The sequence below is a fragment of the Drosophila guanche genome, unplaced genomic scaffold (genome assembly GCF_900245975.1).
Source record: "Drosophila guanche unplaced genomic scaffold, DGUA_6, whole genome shotgun sequence".
Lineage (NCBI taxonomy): Eukaryota > Metazoa > Arthropoda > Insecta > Diptera > Drosophilidae > Drosophila > Drosophila guanche.
In genome coordinates this window covers 5488624-5509402 of record NW_022995749.1, presented here as the reverse complement: position 1 = coordinate 5509402, position 20779 = coordinate 5488624, and the positions used below count along the sequence as shown (strand labels likewise).

General features: G+C 40.5%; 1 protein-coding gene across 3 annotated transcripts in view; it reads right to left on the bottom strand.

The window, feature by feature from the left end:
- The window catches only part of LOC117585116 (protein tincar), a 77258-nt gene that overhangs the window by 30856 nt on the left and 25623 nt on the right, over positions 1-20779 (bottom strand). For all 3 annotated transcript variants that reach the window (XM_034274439.1, XM_034274438.1, XM_034274436.1), the window contains exon 3: positions 17777-17866. The gene's annotated coding sequence lies outside the window, so the exon portion shown is untranslated. The remainder of the gene's footprint in view (positions 1-17776; positions 17867-20779) is intronic.

Genomic DNA, 20779 nt, shown 5'->3' with positions numbered 1-20779 from the left:
CCCCCCCCCCAATTCTCCCACTCTGTCTCCCCGCGATAACCTCCTTGGTCGACCTTTTCCTGTGACTCATTCTGTCTGTGCTCAAAGGCGCAGACTCCACTTCACATTGGCCCCCAAACCAAATAAAAAGAAACGAGAGGCAGCAAAACGCACACAAAATATGCTAAATGGCACTTGGCACTTGGCACCCCGCTGCCATGCCCCCTTATTCCACACACATTATGCCTGTGGCATGCTCAAGTGGCTGCCACACTCCAAGCTAATTTATATGGCCAGCCAGCAGCTTCTTTCTTTCATTCTTTCGTGCATCTTCCACTTCATTTGTTTTGTACAGAAAATTCCAAAACGATTTTTGTTGTGGTTACCCCACGACATTTTTGTGATGACCAAAGCAAAAGGCTTTTGCGGAAATTGTGCTGAAGAGTTGCACAAACACAAACACAAACACAAGCACAGCTGCCTGCTGCCTCATGCCGCATGCACTTTTCATTTTTGATGTATTTTTGTGTTATTTATTCAGCTGACTTTTGCCTGCTTTTCATGACTCGAAAATGTTGCAACAAAATGCTCGTTTTTGTTCATCTTTCTTTGATTTCATTTTGCTTTTTGCTGGCTTTTGTTCGTTTTTCGCTCTCTCCGCTGTGGGGTGGAGTTTGTTTAGAGAGCGTGACAAATGTGCAACAACGTCGTACCCCCCATGTCACCATCCTAAATGCTGCAGCATCGTGACTCACTTGTTCAATGTATTTTCAGCAAAAAGTTACCAACAATGGGGTAAGAAAAGGCAACTGAGAAATGCAATAATCGATAAAGGAAAAAGGTCTGGGCATAGGAATATCCTGTACTTAGTAGTCAAGAAAGGGTAGCGACTGCTGGCAGAATTATTTTTGTTTTAAATTAGCATTTAAATACAAATTTTCTCTACGAAAAGTTCTAGAAACTATAAAAATTGATTGCATTTTCAGGAGTAGCTGAAAAAATGCAAAGAATTTCTATAAAACATTTTTCTTTATAATAGTCAAAGATGATTGATAATTTCTGCTGTTGTCAAAGTCTTCGAATTTTGTATTTTATGCTGTTTGTTCCTCCTCTATTAATGAACACATAAACACACTTTAATCCCAAGAATTTTTAAAAACCTTTTGCCTGTCATACCCCATTAAATGGGCACATAAAATGAAAGAAATTTATTTCTGCATTGGCTGGCAGGAAAAAGTTTTTTGGGCAACTTTTAGCAACGGCAAGGCAGAGTCTTGGCAGGATGGGCTGCTACATGGCGCACGTGGCTTGTTTTGAATTGGATTTACACATGTGCAGAGTTAATACGTGTTGCCCCAACCGCCTAACCCCCAACAACACAGAAACCCCCCTTGCAGCCCAGTGACATTTTTTTCAATTTCAACTTTCGAAGCAGGAGAAAAAAGTGCGGCAGCTGCAAAAAAGTTGCCTACTTTTCAACGTTAGCTAAAAATCCCATGGACTAAAATTTGGCAATTTATTTCCGTTCTGTATAATAAAACGAATAAACATAGATAATTAAAAAGGGCAACGAATTTATGCTGCAAAAAACTAATGCTAGAAATAAATCCATTTCTGTTTGCCCGAGCGGAAAATTGGGTCAGAAAGCTAGTAAACAAAATCCAAGCCAAACCCCCGAAATCAAACCAAAAATTTCGACAATAAAGCACAAATATAATAAAAGGGGGTAAAGTGAGTGGAAGAGGGGGTTAAAGCAGAGGAAAAGGATGACCAAAAGGGGAGTGAAAGAGTGGCAAAAGAGGGGCCACAGAGAGTAACAAAATTTATGAGTGCAATTAAATGCCGCGACCAGCGGGCAAATAAAATGAAAATAAAACATAATAAACAACATAAATTAGAATGAAAATCGCATAAAATGGCCAGCGCAGCACAGCACAGTTTTGGCATATAAATTATCGTATCGGCGTGCGTTTACCAACACTGGCTACCCCTCGGGTGGTGAGGTCGGCAACCCCAACAAAAACAAGCCACATGCCAACGCATTCTGCCACACCGCCCGCTGCTGCTAAGCCAAACAATGCGTTGAAATGTTACCAATTTTTGAAAGCGCTTAAATTGCGTTACAGCTAGCGGAGGCGCACAGAAGCAGGGTGAATGGTGGGGTGGCACTTTCCAGGGGAGGTTTGTGCAGCTGAAAGAACCACCCCCCCCCCCCCCCCCCAAGAGACCTGCATTTGAACCTCTTGCCCTGCGCCGCGCTTCACGTGTTCCGGCTCGTAAAAATAACGGGGAATTTATCGCTTTCGAATGGAGTTTTTGGGGGTAGAACTCTCGACACAAACAACAACATGACGATGGGGACTGTGCTATACCCTTGCTGGAGGGTATTATTTATTTATTTACTCATTTCCAACATCTTCTTTCAGTTATAGATAGTCTATACATACGCTAAGAAAGGATCATTTATATAGCTTTAAATGTGATTTAATCGAAGAATTTGTCATACAAATATTTGTATAGTGATTAAAAGAGTTCTAAAGGTATGAAAAACACAAGGAATTAATTAAGGAGCGTGCTAACTCGCATCGTCAGGGTATCTTAAGCTTCGTTACATATTTATTTCGCTACATTTTGTGGCTGTTCCTTTTCCGTACACAAGCTCCTGTTGCTACTCGTTTGTTGTTGTTGCTATTGCGCGAGTGCCTTTTGGGTAGGTTCAAACAAATATTCAAAGCAAAACAAAACACAATTTTGCTGCTTAAGAAATCGATGAATCGCTGAACAACAACAACAACAAAATTCCCCATACTCCACTCTATGCCTCACCCACACAGACACACACAGGTGGAATTTTTGTTTGGGGTTCTTGAGGGTGCACCAGCATTTCCCGTATATGGCTCAGGACACGCCACATTAAGCGGCATTTTGTTTTGACATTTCCGCAGGCAGCCCAATCCCACAACAAGTTCTACTCCGTTGCCTACTTTTGCGGCCACTACACACAAAAAAAAAGGGAACATACCCGCAGAAAAAAGCGAAAGAAATCCTAGGGGGGGAAAAAGGCAGCTTGGAAGGGAAATTGAAACTGCGCACTTGGCAGAAAATCAGTAGACGAAAGAAAAATCCAACGGCTTTCATCAAATGCACACGAAACGGTTGTGTTGAGCAGATTGAGGCGGGGGAAATGCTATCCATTAAATGGGGAAACATATTTATTGTAGATGCGTGTGGCTAAGGGGTATATGAGACTTGGGGAAACGATTGGCAACTATTTATAATCATTCGCACATTAACTACCCGAAACATGATGCAGCCAGCAACAAAGTATCTGATAAAAAAGAATGTGGAATTCGTCATTCAAGAATTAAATGCTCCATAAAAAATTACACCAAAATGGACACTCCAAAAACACATCTTCAAAAATGTATTTCTGTATATCTTCTGCAAATATTTCCCGCCACATTTGGGACTGTCCAAATAAATTCAAAGAATTATAAAGAACCCCTAAATAATATTCTAAAATAAACTTTAGTTAAATGTTTTTATTGTGAATTGTTTGAGAGTGTTTACAGGTAAATTTGAGAGACTTTTCAACTCAGGGAAGGGATATACAAATATTCGTTACGTGAATTCACTTGTCCTTTTTTTATTTAAATACTTCTATTTGGGTTTTGATTACACCAAGACCTTGTGGTTCGAGCATTGCCCATTACTTGACCCAACACTGTCCCCCTTCTGCTTTGACCTTATTCGTGCCAAAGTGCCGCCCACTGGCTATTGCCTGCCAATCCTTATTGGCCTGATTTCGCTTTGCCTTCTTTGGCTCCTGCTTTGGGGCCGCTCCTCCTTCCTTGGCCCCTTTTTTTGTTCCCTTTTGTTGGCCCCTTCTTGGACTCCTGCTTTGTCTCCTTCTTTGGCCTCTTTTGGACACCCCTGCAGCCTATTCCTTTTGCTGTACCTCTCCCTTTTTGTTCTTTTGACCCTTCTTTGGTTCCCAATAATTTCCTTTCAATTTCTGTTGCTCAGATACGAGTAAAATTGTTTTTTTAATTAAGTCTAAAGAAAAAAGTCGAACTATATATCACTGAAGACTGATATGTGTAGGTTCTGCCCTGCCCTGTCCCTCCTCTGTACTTTTTCTACTCTTCTGCTGTGCCTCTAGCATTCTCTTTTGTTGACTTCTACTTTGGTTTTTGTTGTTTTCTGTTTGTCTGTTGATCTGCCATCAGCAATAATAAAACAGAGGCTAACCGACTGACCCGAACTGTTTCATTTGAGTTGAAAACAAACAGAAATTGCCGGGGGGGCAAAGCTGCAAGGCATATGGCGAGAGGATGTGGGGAGTCCTTTATAGTGGCAGCCGCCTCATAATGATTGCATTTCCAAATGAAAATCAACAAACAGCACAGCGGGGCACAGGAGGCGGTGAAGCGGCGTATGAGCAATATTGAATCATAAACACCGTTATGTGTGCGTGCATGTGTGTGTGTGCGTGTGTGTGTGCATGTGTGGACTTGACTTTTGGCCCGAAAGTGTTATAATTGATTTTGCATTGTGTTGCGTGTTGAAAATTGGAAAATCTGCTACAAGCATTTCCACTAAAGCCATCAATAAGCTGTTGAATAAATTATGCCCAAAAATCCACAGATGCACAGGATATATGCAGGACACACACACACACACATGGCTACATTTTTGCAGCCAGCTGTCAGAGAGCAAGAGCCGTAAAATCCAATAAATTGAATGGAATTTCAAGTGCTGAGCCCAAAAACCACACGAAAAATAAAAACAACAAAAATTGCAAAATGTTTTTGGGATTTATTATGGGACATTGACAATTATTTCAGTCGAGTGAGAGAGCAGCAATAACAGGAGGCATTCAGCATGAGTTGAAAGTATTTTGTTCAAGGATCAAGCCGCAAATATGAGCAGCAGCAGTGGCAGAGAAAAAACTAAAGGACAAAACCTCAGCAGCGCTAAAGGATCAAGCAGCATTGGCAATAACCAAAAGCGACAGAATCGAAGCGAAACTCAACCTCAAGCTGGGCAAGCTATTAAAAATTGCACATGCCACATGGAGAGAGAAAAACAAAAGAGCAATCAGTCAAGAGTCAAGAGTCGAGCAGCAGAAGTAGGTTTCAATTTCACTTAATATCAAAACCACAGAAATAAAGAAAAGGGAAGGAAACGAGCAGATGGATTGAGAAGAGAGATATTGGTTATAGAGAGATTGAGGAGGAGCAGCAGGAGAAGTTTCGAAGCAAGAGGATTGGGAGTAGGAAAATGTGGTTACAGCTTGGAAGGAAAATGTGGTTACAGGACTGCTCCACTGAATGACTAAAGCACTGGCTGACGGCTCACTGGTCTCTGGTCACTGTTCACAATTCAAAAAGGGAAACAAAAATACAACAAAAATGGCAACAACAAAAACGACAACAAAAAGGCCAACAAAGTTGTTGTCTGGCATGTGGGGTACAGTCCAAAGAACAAGAAAGGAGCGAAAAATGCAACCACAGTTGGCAGCTGCTCCACCTACAGCTGCCAGCACAACACTACCGCTCCTCCTCCTACAAAAAAAAAACTAAAGAAAAAGAACTAAAGTAAAGCGTGAGTAAAGTCAGCAAATCAAATGGCATGCAGATGCCAAGTGCGTTTGGGGGGCAGTGCTGCCAGGCAGGATTAGGCGGCGAAGCAGCAGCAGGAGAAGGACGAGGCCAAGGCAAAGGCAAGCCAGTTGGTTCAGCTGCCTGCCACATGAATGCCGATAGTTGTCAGAGATTATGACACGAGAATGCCACAAGCAGTCAGGCAGGCAACTAAGGCAGGCCAAGGCTGGCAAGTCAGCAGGGAAGAGCGAGTATGAGGGGTTTGAGGTTGGGTAAAAACTTTCAAGCAATGAACACATTTGCGCATATTTGCATAAAACTCGTAGCAAAGGATGAAAAGTGGAGGAGGCAGGACTCGGTGGTGACGGTGGGAGGAAGGGGCACGAGGAGCAGTAGCTGCGGCGGAATATTAAAGGAAAGAAATGCCAGAGCAAAACTCAAACATGGACATTAAAAAGGGGCATCCACTCTCTGCTGCACAGCCACAACACGAACCATTGATGCACTTTCTCTTACTCTCTCTCTCTCTCTCTCTCTGTGCATATGCATACGCATCGGCAAGTCATCAGCAAATGCGATTTACCAAGTGGATATCTCTATTAAGTGAGAAAATCGGAAATTGGACAACGGAAATACAGCAACAGACTCTTTCCCTGTCTCTCTCTTAAGTGACATTTCCGGCTTAGGAGGATTTATTGATAGAAAGTTGATTGGCGCCATTAATTCTTAAGGCATTCCTCACAGAATTCTAGAGAAAGTTATTTCAAGTAATTATTTTTTTTTGTTATTTTTTTTTTATTTTTTGTAATGTAAAAACTTGAATTTGTATATCCCGTATATTTTGCATATTATATATGCATTTAATTTGTATTTACTTATATTTTAATATCCCTATTTTAGTTATTCATATTAATTTATGTATGAATATTTTTTTTATTAATATTTTATTGATTTATATATTTTTTTATTCATTTATGCATCTAAATATTTATCTTATATCCTTAAATATATCCCATCTACCTACATAATTCCTACACAAATTTCCTTTTCCTCTTGCATATTTTCTATACAAAAATCGCTCATGTATTCCACCTTCACAAGAGTATCTACAACTTTGCATTCATCCATAAGCAAAAGTACAATGCCGTTCTCGTTTCTCTCTCAAATATTCAGCCATAAAACTTGATCAACTTGTGTGAACATGGCACGGAAGCACAGGGGACAGAGAGAGAGAGAGAGAGAGTCAGCAGCAGAGGGGGGAGAGCGGTATGTCCCCTGGTACTTATTGGTGAAATTGTGGAAGTCCATGTCTGCATAAGAAAAAACTCATAAAAACTGCTGACAACAACAAAAACAGAAACACAGAATTACAAAAATATATTCCCAGTAGAGCTTAAAGCCCTGCGCCACACATGTCAGTGGGTGTGTGTGTGCGTAGATAAAGATGCAAAAGGACACATCTCCCCCCTTCATTGACAGAGTCTATAAGGTTCCATAAGCTACGATTATTAAAAATTGAAAATATTTGTCTACCAGCAAAGGATTTGCCCAGGCAAGGAGGCAGAAGTTGCCCTTCTTTTTCTTTATTTTTTTCTGATTGCAGTTTATGCACATGAATAAAGTTGTGCGGCATTTAAACTGGTCACAAAAGAGCATACAAAGTAGGAGATAAGAGACAAGACAAAGAAGCAGTTTATAGAGGAATCAATGGGGGAAACCGTGAACGAAGAGATGAAGGAACAACAGCAGAAAGATGAAGGTACGACAGCAGCAACCACAGGAGTTCATGTAGCCAGAAAGGAGAAGCTGTAGTAGATAAAAGGATAACAGCTTGTTAGAATAGAAAGAGCACAAAGAAAACCTACAAAAACCAGGGCCCAAATAGGCTAAACGATTGACCATTTACATTGAAATCGAGTAGAAGCTAAAAGGAAGGATTCTTCTCGCGCACAATCCACAAAAACCGAAAGGAAACTGTCACAAAATGCAATTAAATTATGAAAGGTCTTTGCAGGGCGGGGAATAAAATAAGTGCGGATGGGGAATGCCATTTAGTTGGCTGACTTAGTTAGTGACTGTGTGGGAAGGGGGAAACCTACAACGAAAAAACACGAAAAAGGTGCAGGCGGCGAGGCAGGCAGGCACCATCAAAGTTTGCTAAATTGTGGATAGAACAAGAAATACAAGAACAAAAGAAAAGCTGCAATGCATTATTCATTTACTCTCTAGCTTGGTCTCTGTCTTACGCTCACTCTCTCTTTCTTTATCATCCGCTCTCTAGTTGCCTCCCTCATTCAGCCATTAGTCGAAGCGTCAAGCGTAAAATGCTAAACTGAAATTTTGTGTTGAACAAATGTTGACAGCTAACGCGGCCGTCCCGTACCACCCATCCACACCCTTCTCTTCGTTTTTGATGGGGCAGCTCCATTAGGCGGCAGGCAGGCAGCGCCTTGACAGCTGCTGCGACGAGTTGGCAGCGCTGCGACGAAGTGACGCAAAGTTTAATTGAAATTCTGAAAGGAATTTGCACAGAACTCAGGCACTGGATAAGCGTGGATGGTAGATGCTCTGTGTTTCAGCAGGGGTAGGGGTAAAAACTTCCCGCAACTTCAGATTAGTTTTACATATTATTAGAAATTGAAAAAAAAAAAAATAAAGAAAGAATCAGAAAGAAATCTTCATAAATTCAATGTATATTTATATGTATATTTTCCGTGCTCGTTCCACATAATTATTGGTGACGCTTGAAATACTTTCCGTGAAAGCAAAACTTTAGCCCAGATATCTCAATTGAAAAGTATAGAAAAAAAAACGTTTGGATACGAATACTTATTAGCATGAGCTGATGCTCTGCGAAAACACTTAAGGAAGGGTATGCATAGGGAGAAAAGAGTAACAGAATTGCAGAGTAAATGTTTAAGATAACAATTAAATCAAAAATCAATCAAATAAATTAGTGACTGCAAATGAAAGATGAAAAATTAAATATATAAGAACTAATAAGTAATAAATTTTAAACATTGGGAAGATTTAAGTACAGCAGAATATTGTAAAATATTTTAATCAATGAATGAATATTGCATTCAATATTTATAATTCTTTTTTGAAGCTCAAGGAAACATATAAAATAATGAAATAAAAATGAAGAAATGCATGAAAAATCATTGCTGGAAATATTCTTTAGAAATTAATAGTTTAAATATTTGTATACAATTTCTAAACATTTCTGAGATCCCAGCATTCTATCAAATATATTTACTTGATTTTTAAATTGAAACTTAATTTATTTTTCCTGCTTTTCTAACATTTATTTATAATAATTTTACCCAACATTCCTCAGCCCCTCTGCAAATATTTCTTCACACTTTCTTCGCTCCGTTTCTCTCAGTGTTTTCAGTACTCCTCAATAGCTTAATGACCAAAGTGCTCTAATCAATTTTAATATTCCGCTCTCAAGCTGCAACCACAAATTGAATGAACCAACTCGACTCGACTCGCAGTCCCTTTGATTCATCAAGCAGCAAGCGGCAGGGCACACACACACACACAATGTTTTGGTTCGCTGGAGGTCGAAAGCCACTTGAACAACTGAAGAATGAACATTTCCCTTTGGTCTTATGAAAAATTAAATGAAGCTAAAGCCATAAACTCTGAACTCCAGCTGCTGCTGCTGAGGCTCCTTCATCTAGCAGTCAGTCATCGTTCGTCTTTGGTCTCTCGTCTCGAGGTAAGTGGCAAAAGTCAAGTGCCGCAAACGTTTTTGGTTTTCAACAGCAGGGGGCAGGGGCAGGCACACTCTCATATGCTGCAAGCTGTTCATAATTTGTTGCCACACAAAAAACAAAAAGCTCACCCAAAAAAGGAGGCGCCACACATTTTTCCTGTCCTCAGGGACAAGAATTTGAATTTTAATCTGAATCTTTTTTCTTTGAGCCTCTCTCTCCTTCCCTTGTTTTTTTTTTTTGACAAGTCTCCTCTTGCAGTTTATTAGAGCAAACTTTTGTGGCACAAGTTAAGGATTTCAAGACAAATTTAATGTGGCAGATATCCAGTGATAAGAAAATTTAGAAGTGACACAGCCACACACACACTGTTGAATCCCAGAGAGAGATTCTAAGAAAAAAGAGGCGGCAGCCCAACGTTCGGTAACATGAAACTTTTCTTCGTCGTTTTTTTTTTTCTTTTTTTGTTTGGTGTGTTGGGGGATATACGAGAATCACAGCTGGCAGTTGAAAATAACACTTATCGCCCCATGGAATGACACAGGAGCAGTGGCCAGAGGAAGAGGCAAGAAAGGGTGCCAGGAAGAGGCAAGAAAGGGTGCCAGGAAGAGGCATGAAAGCGCTCTGAATGGGCGCCAGCAAGAGCTAGGAGGAGGCTACAAATGGTGGCTTGAACGCTGGGTTTATAGATATGCGATCTTTGCTTTTTATTGGCTTTCATGGGGCGTGTGTGTGTGTGTGTGTGTGGGAAGCAGGAATGGAATCCAAGGAGCAAAGCAGTCAAAGAGTTGTTGCAGTGAAAAGGTGGAAAGCGGCGTAAGGGCCAAAGCAGTCCAAAGGGCTGAAGCAATGTAGCAAAGAGAGAAGAGCACTCCAAAGGGTAAAAAGGGGAAAAAGAGAAACCAAAAAAGCAGAGTTTAAGCAAAAGCTTCCCTTACCCTCTCACCGTTTTGTAGTTTTCTTTCTTCAACTTAATCCTTTCTTATTGAAAACCAAAAATGAAGCAAAAAGCAAGGGCCAGGCCTTCTGCCTCAAAGATAAATCTTTATGCTTATAACCCCACACTCGCCCTCTCTATCACTCCTCCTCGTGAAGCGGCACGTGCGGCCTGTGAAAACGAGTTGGCAGTTCTTTTAGAGTGGATTTGTGGCATGGTGCGGGGTGCGCGGTCCGGTGTGTGTGTCGTTAGGCAGGAATGTCGTGGCAACGCTTTAGACCAATTCGCATTTTGAGCAAATTTATGACTTGATTACAATACGCATGCCACATGCAGCACAGACCCCCCGGAGGCTGAAAGGGGAGTCGTGGACAAGTTTTGGTTGAAGGCAAATCGCAAATAATGTCATATTATGGCCAGAGTAAAGCAAAGCCGATAATGTAACAATCACAAGGACAGTGTGAGGGATAAAGGGTAAAGTGGAAAATATATATTGGAGCAGTGGGGGAGAGACGATAGAAGAAATGTTTTAAAGTAGAGGAACAGATACAGAAAATTGAATTGAAAAGTAAAGAAATATAATTAATAGAACACAAAAAAGAAGACAGAAATGAGGGAAAAGGATTAAAGAAATGATTTAATATATAAAAGAAAGGGAAACTTGTGCTGGAAAAAAGGTAAAAATGTAGAAGCTACTCATAGAGAAAACAGCTGAAAAGAGGCACAAATAAAAGTTCATAAATTAGGGTAAAGACTCGTTAGAAATTAACAACGAATGAAGTCAAATCTCTATAAGACACAGCTAGACAGGAGACAACAAATACTCGCCCATGGAAAAGTTCAAATTAAAAGGAATCGTTAAAAACCCGCAAAATAATGTGGGGAGACGCTATTTCTGCAGCAAATGGCCTCGCTATTAGGGGCGTGGCATTGTAAATTGTGGCGACAACAATTCAATTTATCGCCCCAGTGAACACCAATTCGATTTGCGGTTTATTTTTTCTGTTTTCTGTGGCTTCATTTCTAGCTTTAAAACTCTGTTTTTAAGAGACTTTCAACTTAATTCAATTGATTAAATTTACTTTTGACTCTGCTGTTGACAGGAAAAACAAGCCCACACAGAAAAATATGATTTAATTCGAGGGAAAAACTTTAACGTATTTATGTACACATTAATATATCCATTATATATAGCACTTTAAACAATGTCCAACCAGGCGTCACGTCAATATTTTATATGACAGTGCAGCGGCGTTGGCTATTGATTGATTGATTGATTGATTGATTGATGGATCGATTGATGGATGGTTGAATGTACACTGTCGTGAAATCAATGAGCCGCACTTTGCTGCTCTGCTCTGCTCTGCTGCCCACCGCGCTGGAGCTCATTTCTCATTAAGAAATCGGTTTTAAATATATACAAACATAAGGGACATTGAATATATGTTTCTTTGTACATATCTGTAGACATGTGTGTGAGAAATGAAAACTTATTTCCTCTGTAAATAAAGACAATTTTTCATTGAATCGAATTACAATTCAACTGCCTTCAATGGCATGTGTTGTCCTGGTGCCACAGAGGCTTCTCCTGTTTCTTTACCCACTCTCACCTTTGCTCTGTTTGCCTCTCTTAGGTACGGATAAGTTGCCCCAAAAGGCAACACATTCACAAAGAGAAACATACATGTACATGGCAGCCAAATCTAATAATGAGCTTGCCACCTAACGAAAGTTAAGTAGCGAATTGGAGACGGAATGAATAGCGCGCTAAAAAGTAGGGAGCGATACAAACGAGAGTAAGTAGGTGTAGTAAACAGAGAGGAGAAGTAGGCAGAGGGAGAGGTGCAGTAGAAGGTGTCGTGTGACAATGGAAGGTGCAGTAGCGAGAGGATAAGTAGCGCGAGGCTAAGTAGCGAGAGGATAAGTAGCGAGCAGAAAGAGAGGAATAGCACAAAAGAACTAAAATGAAATGAAAGACAGATATGCTGTAGGAAATACTTGGATAATCTCGACTAGATAGAACAGCTAAACAAATGTGTGACAGGATTCGCTAAAACGTAACGAGTATTGTAACAAAAGCAAGTACAGTAGCGGGATATCTAGTAGAAGTGGTTTAAGTACACACAAAAACGTAAATATAACTGAGAACTTGTTTAAACAGAGGTTAAATAGAGGTTAGACACAGGTCACACAGTGAGAGATGCACTAACGAGAGTCGTAGGAAGCATAACTTTTAGTAGCGAGTAGTAAAGAGATCTAGTAAAGAGAAACACGCTAAGTCGAGCAATAAGCTGCTGGATCAGCTAAGATGGCAGCAGATATTCCTACGATTATGCTACTGCAGCTCACAGTTGTCCTACCTCCTCCAGCTCTCCTTCTTCTACCCCACGCCACGGTGACATTTGAATTTTTGGCCATTTAAACCCAAATTTCTCAATTTTTGTCGGCTGTTGTGTGTGCTCTGTGGTGTGAGTGTGATTCATTTGCGTGGGTTGTTCAACCCAACTCATGATTGTTTGACTTGGTGTTTTTTTTTCATGCAGTGGCATGGCTTTTCTTTTCTTTTGGTTTCTTCTCTTCTTTTTTTTGCGCTTTTTGGCAGAAAATAACGTGACATGCATAAATAATTGAGTTTTCGGAAAAATACGCGATGGCAGCAGTGGCAGTGGCAGTGGCAGTGGCACTGCCAGAGAGAGAGCGACATGACAAACAAACAAAGGAAACGGGTATGGGGCAGGGGCAACACAAATACACGAGGAAACGGAAATGAAATATGGCGGAATGGCAAAAATGGCAAACTAGTGAAATGCCAAAATGGCGGCGGCCACCATATTGTGTGTGTTTTGTTCTGTGTTAGCGGCAAGTGAGCAAATGGGTAGCCTACATACATAATGCTATCAAATATTTATTTCCAATGTGAAAAGCAAAGTCCTGACGAAGGCACGCCTGATGGAAGAGAGACACTAATGGAGAGAAAGAAAAGTTAGAAAACAGCGAGGCAAAAACCTCCACGGGATCAACCAAATATATTATAAATAAATTTCTAAATTCTGCCCAAAAAGGTTTACACGACAAATATTGTTTCTGATTGACAATTAATCAACTAAATGGAACCAGCCATTGTAAGCCATCTTCATTCAAACATCCATCCAACAAATATTTATATCGAATATTTATATGCAAAATGAACAAATCAATTTGCCAAAATGAAAGCCAAACAAAAACCCCATCCACCACGATACATGGCCCACACATAAAGGAGGTTCACCAGACAGAAGGGCGGGCGGGCGTTTCGCCAATGGAGTGGAATTCCTGGCTGGAAGTGAACTTCCAAAAGCTGAAAGCATAAATATTTAGACAAAATCTATTTTATACAAATAAAGTGGAGAATTGAAAGGAGCGAAACGCCAAACCGACAACAATTGTGGGCTAAACTTTTACAACATTATTGAATACTCATTGGTTGAACTACAATGGTGGGTTAGGGTGTATAAGGCTATGGTGTGTGTATGTTTCGAAATGGAAGAGGATTTGTATGATAAATATAATAATTATTGCACTTTTCTCACTTCTTTTAACTCTTTTTGATCTTATTTTGTATAATTTAAATCATATTTTATGTTTGATATTTTTTGTACATTTTTTTGGTATATTTAAACTGTATTTATTCTTGTCTAGTACATTTTCAGCATTTTTAAAGAATTTTCTGATATTTTCTAATAGTTTCTAGAGCATTTTCTATAATTCTACTATTTGTACTTTTTTATCAAATTTTCCTAATATTTATAGCATTTTTATGCATTAAATTAATCTCCAGAATCCTTCAAATATTTCTCATCAAACACCCAAAGCGACTTCCTCCCAGTTTCTACTTTTATTCCTCCTACAATATCAACGGTCATCATTTATTCTATCAACTCTCTCCTCTCTAAGTGTGCTGATATCTTTTTTTCATCCACAAATTTGTCGCAAAGTTTTCGTTGTTTTTTTTTGGTGTCGTCTCCTTCTGGTTTTTATGGGCAATTTATAAACTCTGTTCTGTTCTATGGCTGTGGGAAAGTGAGCGTACAAAATACTTTTACATCTTTTGTGTGGCATATAATAATTTATAAGCCATTTTTACGAAACTGTTGCTGGTGGCACAGGCACACACACACACACGCGCAGAAGAGCTGCCTGCAGGAGCGCCTTTCGATTGGTTAAATTGTTGGACAAAAATATTTAATGGTGGGGCGAGTGTTGCTCCCCAAATTTGTGTAGTTTTGCTCCGTAGTTTCTCAACCCCCAATTGTTTGGCTCTAACCCCTTTCAGGAGCGCCCCCTTCAAGAGTTTCGAGTAAATTCAATTCTGCTTAAAATGTTTTCCAAAGTAACAATTTGTGTGGAGCTCTCGTGGAGCTCTGTAATTGCATCGAGACAGACAGAGAGAGGGGAGTGGGTTTGGGTTTTGGTGTGTGTGTGTGTGTGTGTGGTGACATATGCCAAAAATGTGACTGCAATGAAACCGGAAACGAGCAGCCGAGAGAAAACTACAGCCACAACAAAACACCAGTCACCCATCCTTACCATTTTTCCGACTTGAGGGGGTGGGTACATTGTGTGCACTCAACTGTACCCAAAGACTTGAATGTGTCTCTGTGCGTCCTGTATTGTCCTTTCTGCTGTTTGCCTTGTTGGGTGTTCTGTGTATTTTATGACTTGTGTATGTCCTTTCGGCAGACATACCCCTGTTGCCGCTGTCCGCTCACCTTCTTCAACCATCTTCTTGGCATTTCAAAAGTTTTTGCAATGGAATTGCAAGTCCCCACATTTTTCAGATGGTTGTTGCTGCTGCTGCTGCTGTTGTGGCTGTTGCTATTTGGGCTTTTAGCATGTGACGCCATTTGTGGCAGCGTCCAACAGTGTCCCCACCACACCACAGTGCTCCCCCTTCTGCTCACAGTCCTTGCTCTTGCGCCACGCACATTGAAAGCAAAAGCAAGGACACCCAAAAAACCAATAGGAAGACGTTTTCCTCAAGCAAAACGAGACAGAACTAAAAAGGATGTAGAAAAGTCCTGCCGCCCGTTCGTCACACTATTCCCAGTCTCCTGCCCCAAATGGAAAGTCTTTCCCCCCATGTTCTTCTTTTTTGAAAGTCCATCTCTCTGTGTGTGAAAGGTGGGTGGAAAGGGTGTTCTCTCAAGTGCTGAACATCTATTGTTGTTGCTGCTATTGTTGCTTGAATGCATACCCTGTAAAATGCAGGCACAAAGTGTGTGACGCATATCTGGGGTCTTAAAACAAGTTTAGGACTAGGATTAAAAGGAAAGTTTCTTCGCGAGAGATTTAGGACTGTGCCTTAGAAGGTTTTTAGCTGTTTTAGATGAAAGTTTTTGACTAGGTCAACGAAAGTCAAGGGAAAAGTATAACAATTTGCAGCAAGAAAGCGTTGCAGAGTTGGGACTAATAATGCGCTATAATTTCGTGTGAAATAAACACTTTGAAATGGTTAAAATTAATGCTGTTTAAGGCTAAACAGAAATTACATTTTAAGTGACTTTTTAAAAGGAAAATTGGTAATTTAAGGACTGATTTTTAAGCAACTATTTACCTTATATAAAGTTCAATTAAATCCCATAACCAAACGAAACCAAGGACAATTCCAACTACCATTTTCTCCCTTCAGATCATTGCCCATGTCTAATATTTTGCTTGCAATATTTTTTCCTGAAGCCCTTTTTACTTACTCGTATTTGCTGTGTGTTCTAGTCTCTGGCTTCCGTTTTGTTGCTTTACACTTGTGTATGCCGCACGCCACATGCCTCTTTGCCTACCTTACATACCTTCGGTGTAAAAAGTAAAGGCAAGAATTTCACTTCCTTTAGTTTAGGTTTTTTCCTTTGCTTTCATTCGACGCTTTGTTTACGACCAAATCCAAAACAATGGCATTTTTGCACATGAGCGCATTTAGGGGCTGGGTCTGTCGTCGTCGATGTTGTTGGTGTTGCACTCAAACTAAACTTTACAGCTGCTGCCACTGATGGTTCCTCCTACTGCCTGCTCCTGCTCCTGCTCCTGCCACCACATGACTCTTGAAATGTCTTCCTGGTCTCCGACTTGTGTTGAATATTTAAGCCTTTTCTTCCTGCCTCGCCTCTTAGGGCCAGAGAGAAGTGAATTATTACGGGGCATCTTGCAGCCGCCTCAAACCGAAAGGCAATCTAGCACACACACAGGAGAGAGGGAGAATGGGGGCTATGTGTGTGGGTCCTATTTGCTCCTTTGGAATTCCAATTGCCCGAATCATTCGACTCATTGGCCATTGCTGCCATTTTGCTTCTTTCTTTTAGCTCTGCTCTGCTCCTATTTTTTCATTCTGCTCTTTTTTCACCCATTTTCTACTGCTGCTCCTATTTTTTCCACCCATTTTCTGCTGCTGCTTCTCTTCTGTTTTCTCCTTCTAGTTTTTTCCTGCAGCTCATCTTTGTTTGCGCTCCGCATTAGTAATACAAATTGCACATCGAAAGAAAGTTCAACAAACTGCATTTAAAATGGAACAAACACACACACAACAGTGCGTCCCAAAAGTCTACATACAAATGGAGAAGCAGCATTCAACATTGGCTAGTTTTATGCATTGCTTTTTTATCGACTCAAATGGAGCGCAAATTTCTGAAGAAAATGTTAAATTTAAGCTTGAATTTTGTTAAATAATTCAAGTATAAACAGAGAATAAAGATAAGGATTTCAAATGGGATTGGAGTTAAAAGCTTAAAGCTTTTAAGAATTAAATTTAAATTTTAACTTCAATTAAATATTTAATGCTTGCTCAAATAAAGGTTTTTTTAAACACAGAAATGCTGAAAATTCGATGCAGGATTTGCATTTTACATAAGGGTTTACAGTGATCGCTTAACAGTGTCCCGTGTGTTTCATAACAGAGCTGTCTTTAATGGTTTCCCTTCTTAGTGTTCCCTTTACAGTGTTCCCTTCTCAGCGTTCCCTTCACAGTGTTCAGCATCACAATCACAAATCTCCAATAAAGCGGACTTGTAATTCAACGAATTACCATGAATTATTTATAATTTGTTTGGCCATTGGGAATGTACACTTTAATATTTTTCCATTTGTTCTTCTAACAAAAAAATCGTTGATTTCACAGCTGCATAAATTCTTTCACATTACTTTCAATATTAATAATATAATTCTCTACAGAAACCAATTTTATTGCCACTTTTTTATGAGAACTAATTTCAGTTAAATAATTTGTTCTATATCCAAAAATTCTTTTCGATAAATATTTTGCTCTATTTCCGGAACAACTATAAAAATGAATTAAATGCTTGCCTCGCATTTTTCATTTGACGGCTGGCATTTGTATTGCTTATTTAAATATAATTGAATTTTATGAGCAAATAAACTACAATTTATTAAAGAAAAAATGCATTTAAAAACAAACGAAAAGAAAAACAAAAACCCCACCAGAAAAAATATTTTAAAAACCGGTAAGGAATATTTATGTTAAAGGATATACAAAAAACTCAACGCACCATCAATATTAATTGGCGGAACCGCAATGGACTTTGGTTTCAAGATTTGTGTTCCGATTGGATTGTTCCGATTTCTGTTCAATTTTCCTTCTGCAAAAAGAGAGAGAGAGAGAGAGAGAAAAATGGGGGGATATAAATATATATATAAATAAATTGATTTATGGCTGCGGCAAAGAAATCGGTGAATCAAGCGAGCAGTTAAACAATAAAGCCAAAAAGCCGGCACTTAAATAAATGACCAGCCCCAGGCAGCAGCAGAGAATCAAAATGATGATGATGATTGCCATCTGCAAGGACAGTGGTGGAGTCAAATGGGGAGTCAATAGAGGTAATAATAGAAGGAAAAGCTTGGAGATTCAGGGAGCTTTCAATACTTGTATTATGTACAAGATGAATGCATTTTCTATGAGCTATAAGACCCCACACCGCGCATCCCCACTAAATCTATCAACCCATAAACGCAGAACCATTATTTAGCGGAACAATTTGGTGTGTTTATTGACTTTATCGAGTGTCAAAAATAGCATCATAATCAGTAGAGCAAATAAAAACACAAATACAAACTGTGGGCAACTGCTAGAACACCACAGGACACCACAAGGACCTCCCTCCCCCCAAAAGACACAACCATTAGTGAGGCAAAAAAGCGGAAGTTTGGGAGGGTGGAGGTGGAGAAGCCCAGCAAAACAATTTCCAGCACTAAATCAAAAAATAAAATAGAAAAAAAAACGAAGCTAGAAAATATGATGAGAAATCAACAACAAGAGCGGAGGGAGCAGGAAGAGGGGCAACAGCAGGGCACCCAAAAGATGAAAAGGGACAAAGTTGGTGGCAGCAGCAGGAAGCAAGTCGGTAGCTGGAGGAGTACTCATGTCATATTATTGACGATGATGGCTGCCGAATGATGGCAAATGAAGCAGCAGCAGCAGCAGCGACGAGTAACCCTAATGGTATGGGCAGGGTTTTTGTGTGTGTGCTGTGGCATGACTGTCGGCAATTTTCATCAGCTTAAACCGATGACAGTTGAAAAATGTGCTCCAACTTTTTGTTGCTTCTTTTTTGCACTCTGACATTTTGCCTCACTTTTTGTCCACAGATATTTTTCCTCACTTTTTCCCCCTACACAACACTTGTCCCTCCGATATTTTCCCTGCATACTACACCACTTTCCACCGATATTTTGCCTCACTTTTTCCATACATTTACCACACTTTTTGCTCACATTTCCATTTTATTTTTATCCTCCATAGATATACATTTAAAAATTGTATAAAATGGCGGTTGACGTTTGACAGCGAAGGAAGCGGAGGCTGTCAATGTGGTGAGGAAAATGTTTTAAAGTTGGTTAGCAGGCGACACAGAGAGACAGAGGGGCAGAGAGGCAGGAGCTGCCTGACATTTCATAAAGTGCCACAGCACCGCCTTATGCAAATGACGCGTGGCTTTCCTTTGTACGCCGCTGATCCGATTTCCTCAAGCAAAACCAAGCATCGATTGAAACCCGCAGGTGTGATGCTTAGCCGCAAATGTGTCTTGGCCATATCAAACGACAAATCAGCCACAAAATAAAGGAAACTGTCAAATATGGGACACCACAGCAAAAGCAGCATGAGCAGCAGTGTGGGCATGGTGTGGCAAGCCACCAACCACAAAGCCCACAAAAACTTCTCTCATTCTTGCGTGCGCCAGAAACTTTCACACGCCAAAACAATTTGTTTCAGTTTCCGCTAGACAAATCCTTGGGTCCAGGCGATGTCCTGTGCATAACAAATATTGCCTGTAATTTAATTAATCCACGAAATCCACAAAAGTATCAAAGTTTTGCCAATAAAATTGGAAATTGTGGGGCGGAGACGGGGCGAAATGGATAAAAGGGGTGCACGAAATGCGACTGGAATAAGGGACAGGATGTGGCCTAGCAATAGGATGGCGGCTGTGGATATCAATTAAATGCAAAACACAAACGCAAAACAAAAGCAAAGAGACAGCAAAAAGGAAGGTTGGCCAAGTGGCAGATCAAGGCAGAGAGGAGGTAGCTGGATGATGGGCACAAGGCGGCGGAGCATAGGAGGAGGCTGATGGGCGAGAGCCAGCAAAGAGCAGGAGTAGCCAGCTGAATGTTTCGAGCAAGAGGCGCCGAAGCGTTGAAGCCATTTCCTGTTGGCAAAATCTATTAGCCCCAGCCCAACCCCACACACCCTCTAGATAAACTTTTGCACCATGCTAGAGACGACACACAATTTGATTAATTTTAAGACAATAATCATAAAGGCGGGTTGTTCGGCGCTATTTATTTCAGCCCACATTCCACCACCCTTTCTGGCGCCCTACTTTCCTGCCTCTCTTTTCCCACTTCTCTATCTAATTTCGGCCTCTCTTTCACACTCATTTAAATGCGTTGAAGGAGCAAGCACGTGCCTTGCGGCCAGAGCATTTCCTATAGCATACTTAGGCGGGTTGCTTCATTTCTTACGGAACCCAAGCACGTCTATGCTCGCTCTCGCTCTCTCTCTCTATCTCTCTCTCTCTCTCTCTCTAGCTATCTTTCCATCTCTTTCTACGTGGGTTAGTTAATTTTCGCCGCCTCGCAGTTGGAGAGAGTCTCTGAAAAGGTGGAGAGGTGAAAAAACTTTAAGTCGATGGAAAACTTAATCAAAGTTCCTTACTGTATTTTCCACCGGAAAACTTTTCTCCTATGGTCCAAAAGAGTTTTCGGGCACGCAACACTTTTGCCTGCCTCAGGCGACTGGCGGCGGGCGGCCAATGGCTTCGTTAACTCGTTCTGGTGTATGGGGGGGCGAAAGAGCTGCCTGCATGTGCCACCTGCCACAAACTGTTTGCGTGTTCAAATGTTATTTATAATATGCCAACCTCGCTGGGTCCTTCCTCAGCGCGTGGGTGGAGGAGCCTTCAACTTGACCAAATGTTCAACATTTCAAGTTTTCATCCTTAAAACCTCAACCTTTTTTTTCTGGCGCTGCCTTTGTGGCGTTTAACTTTTAA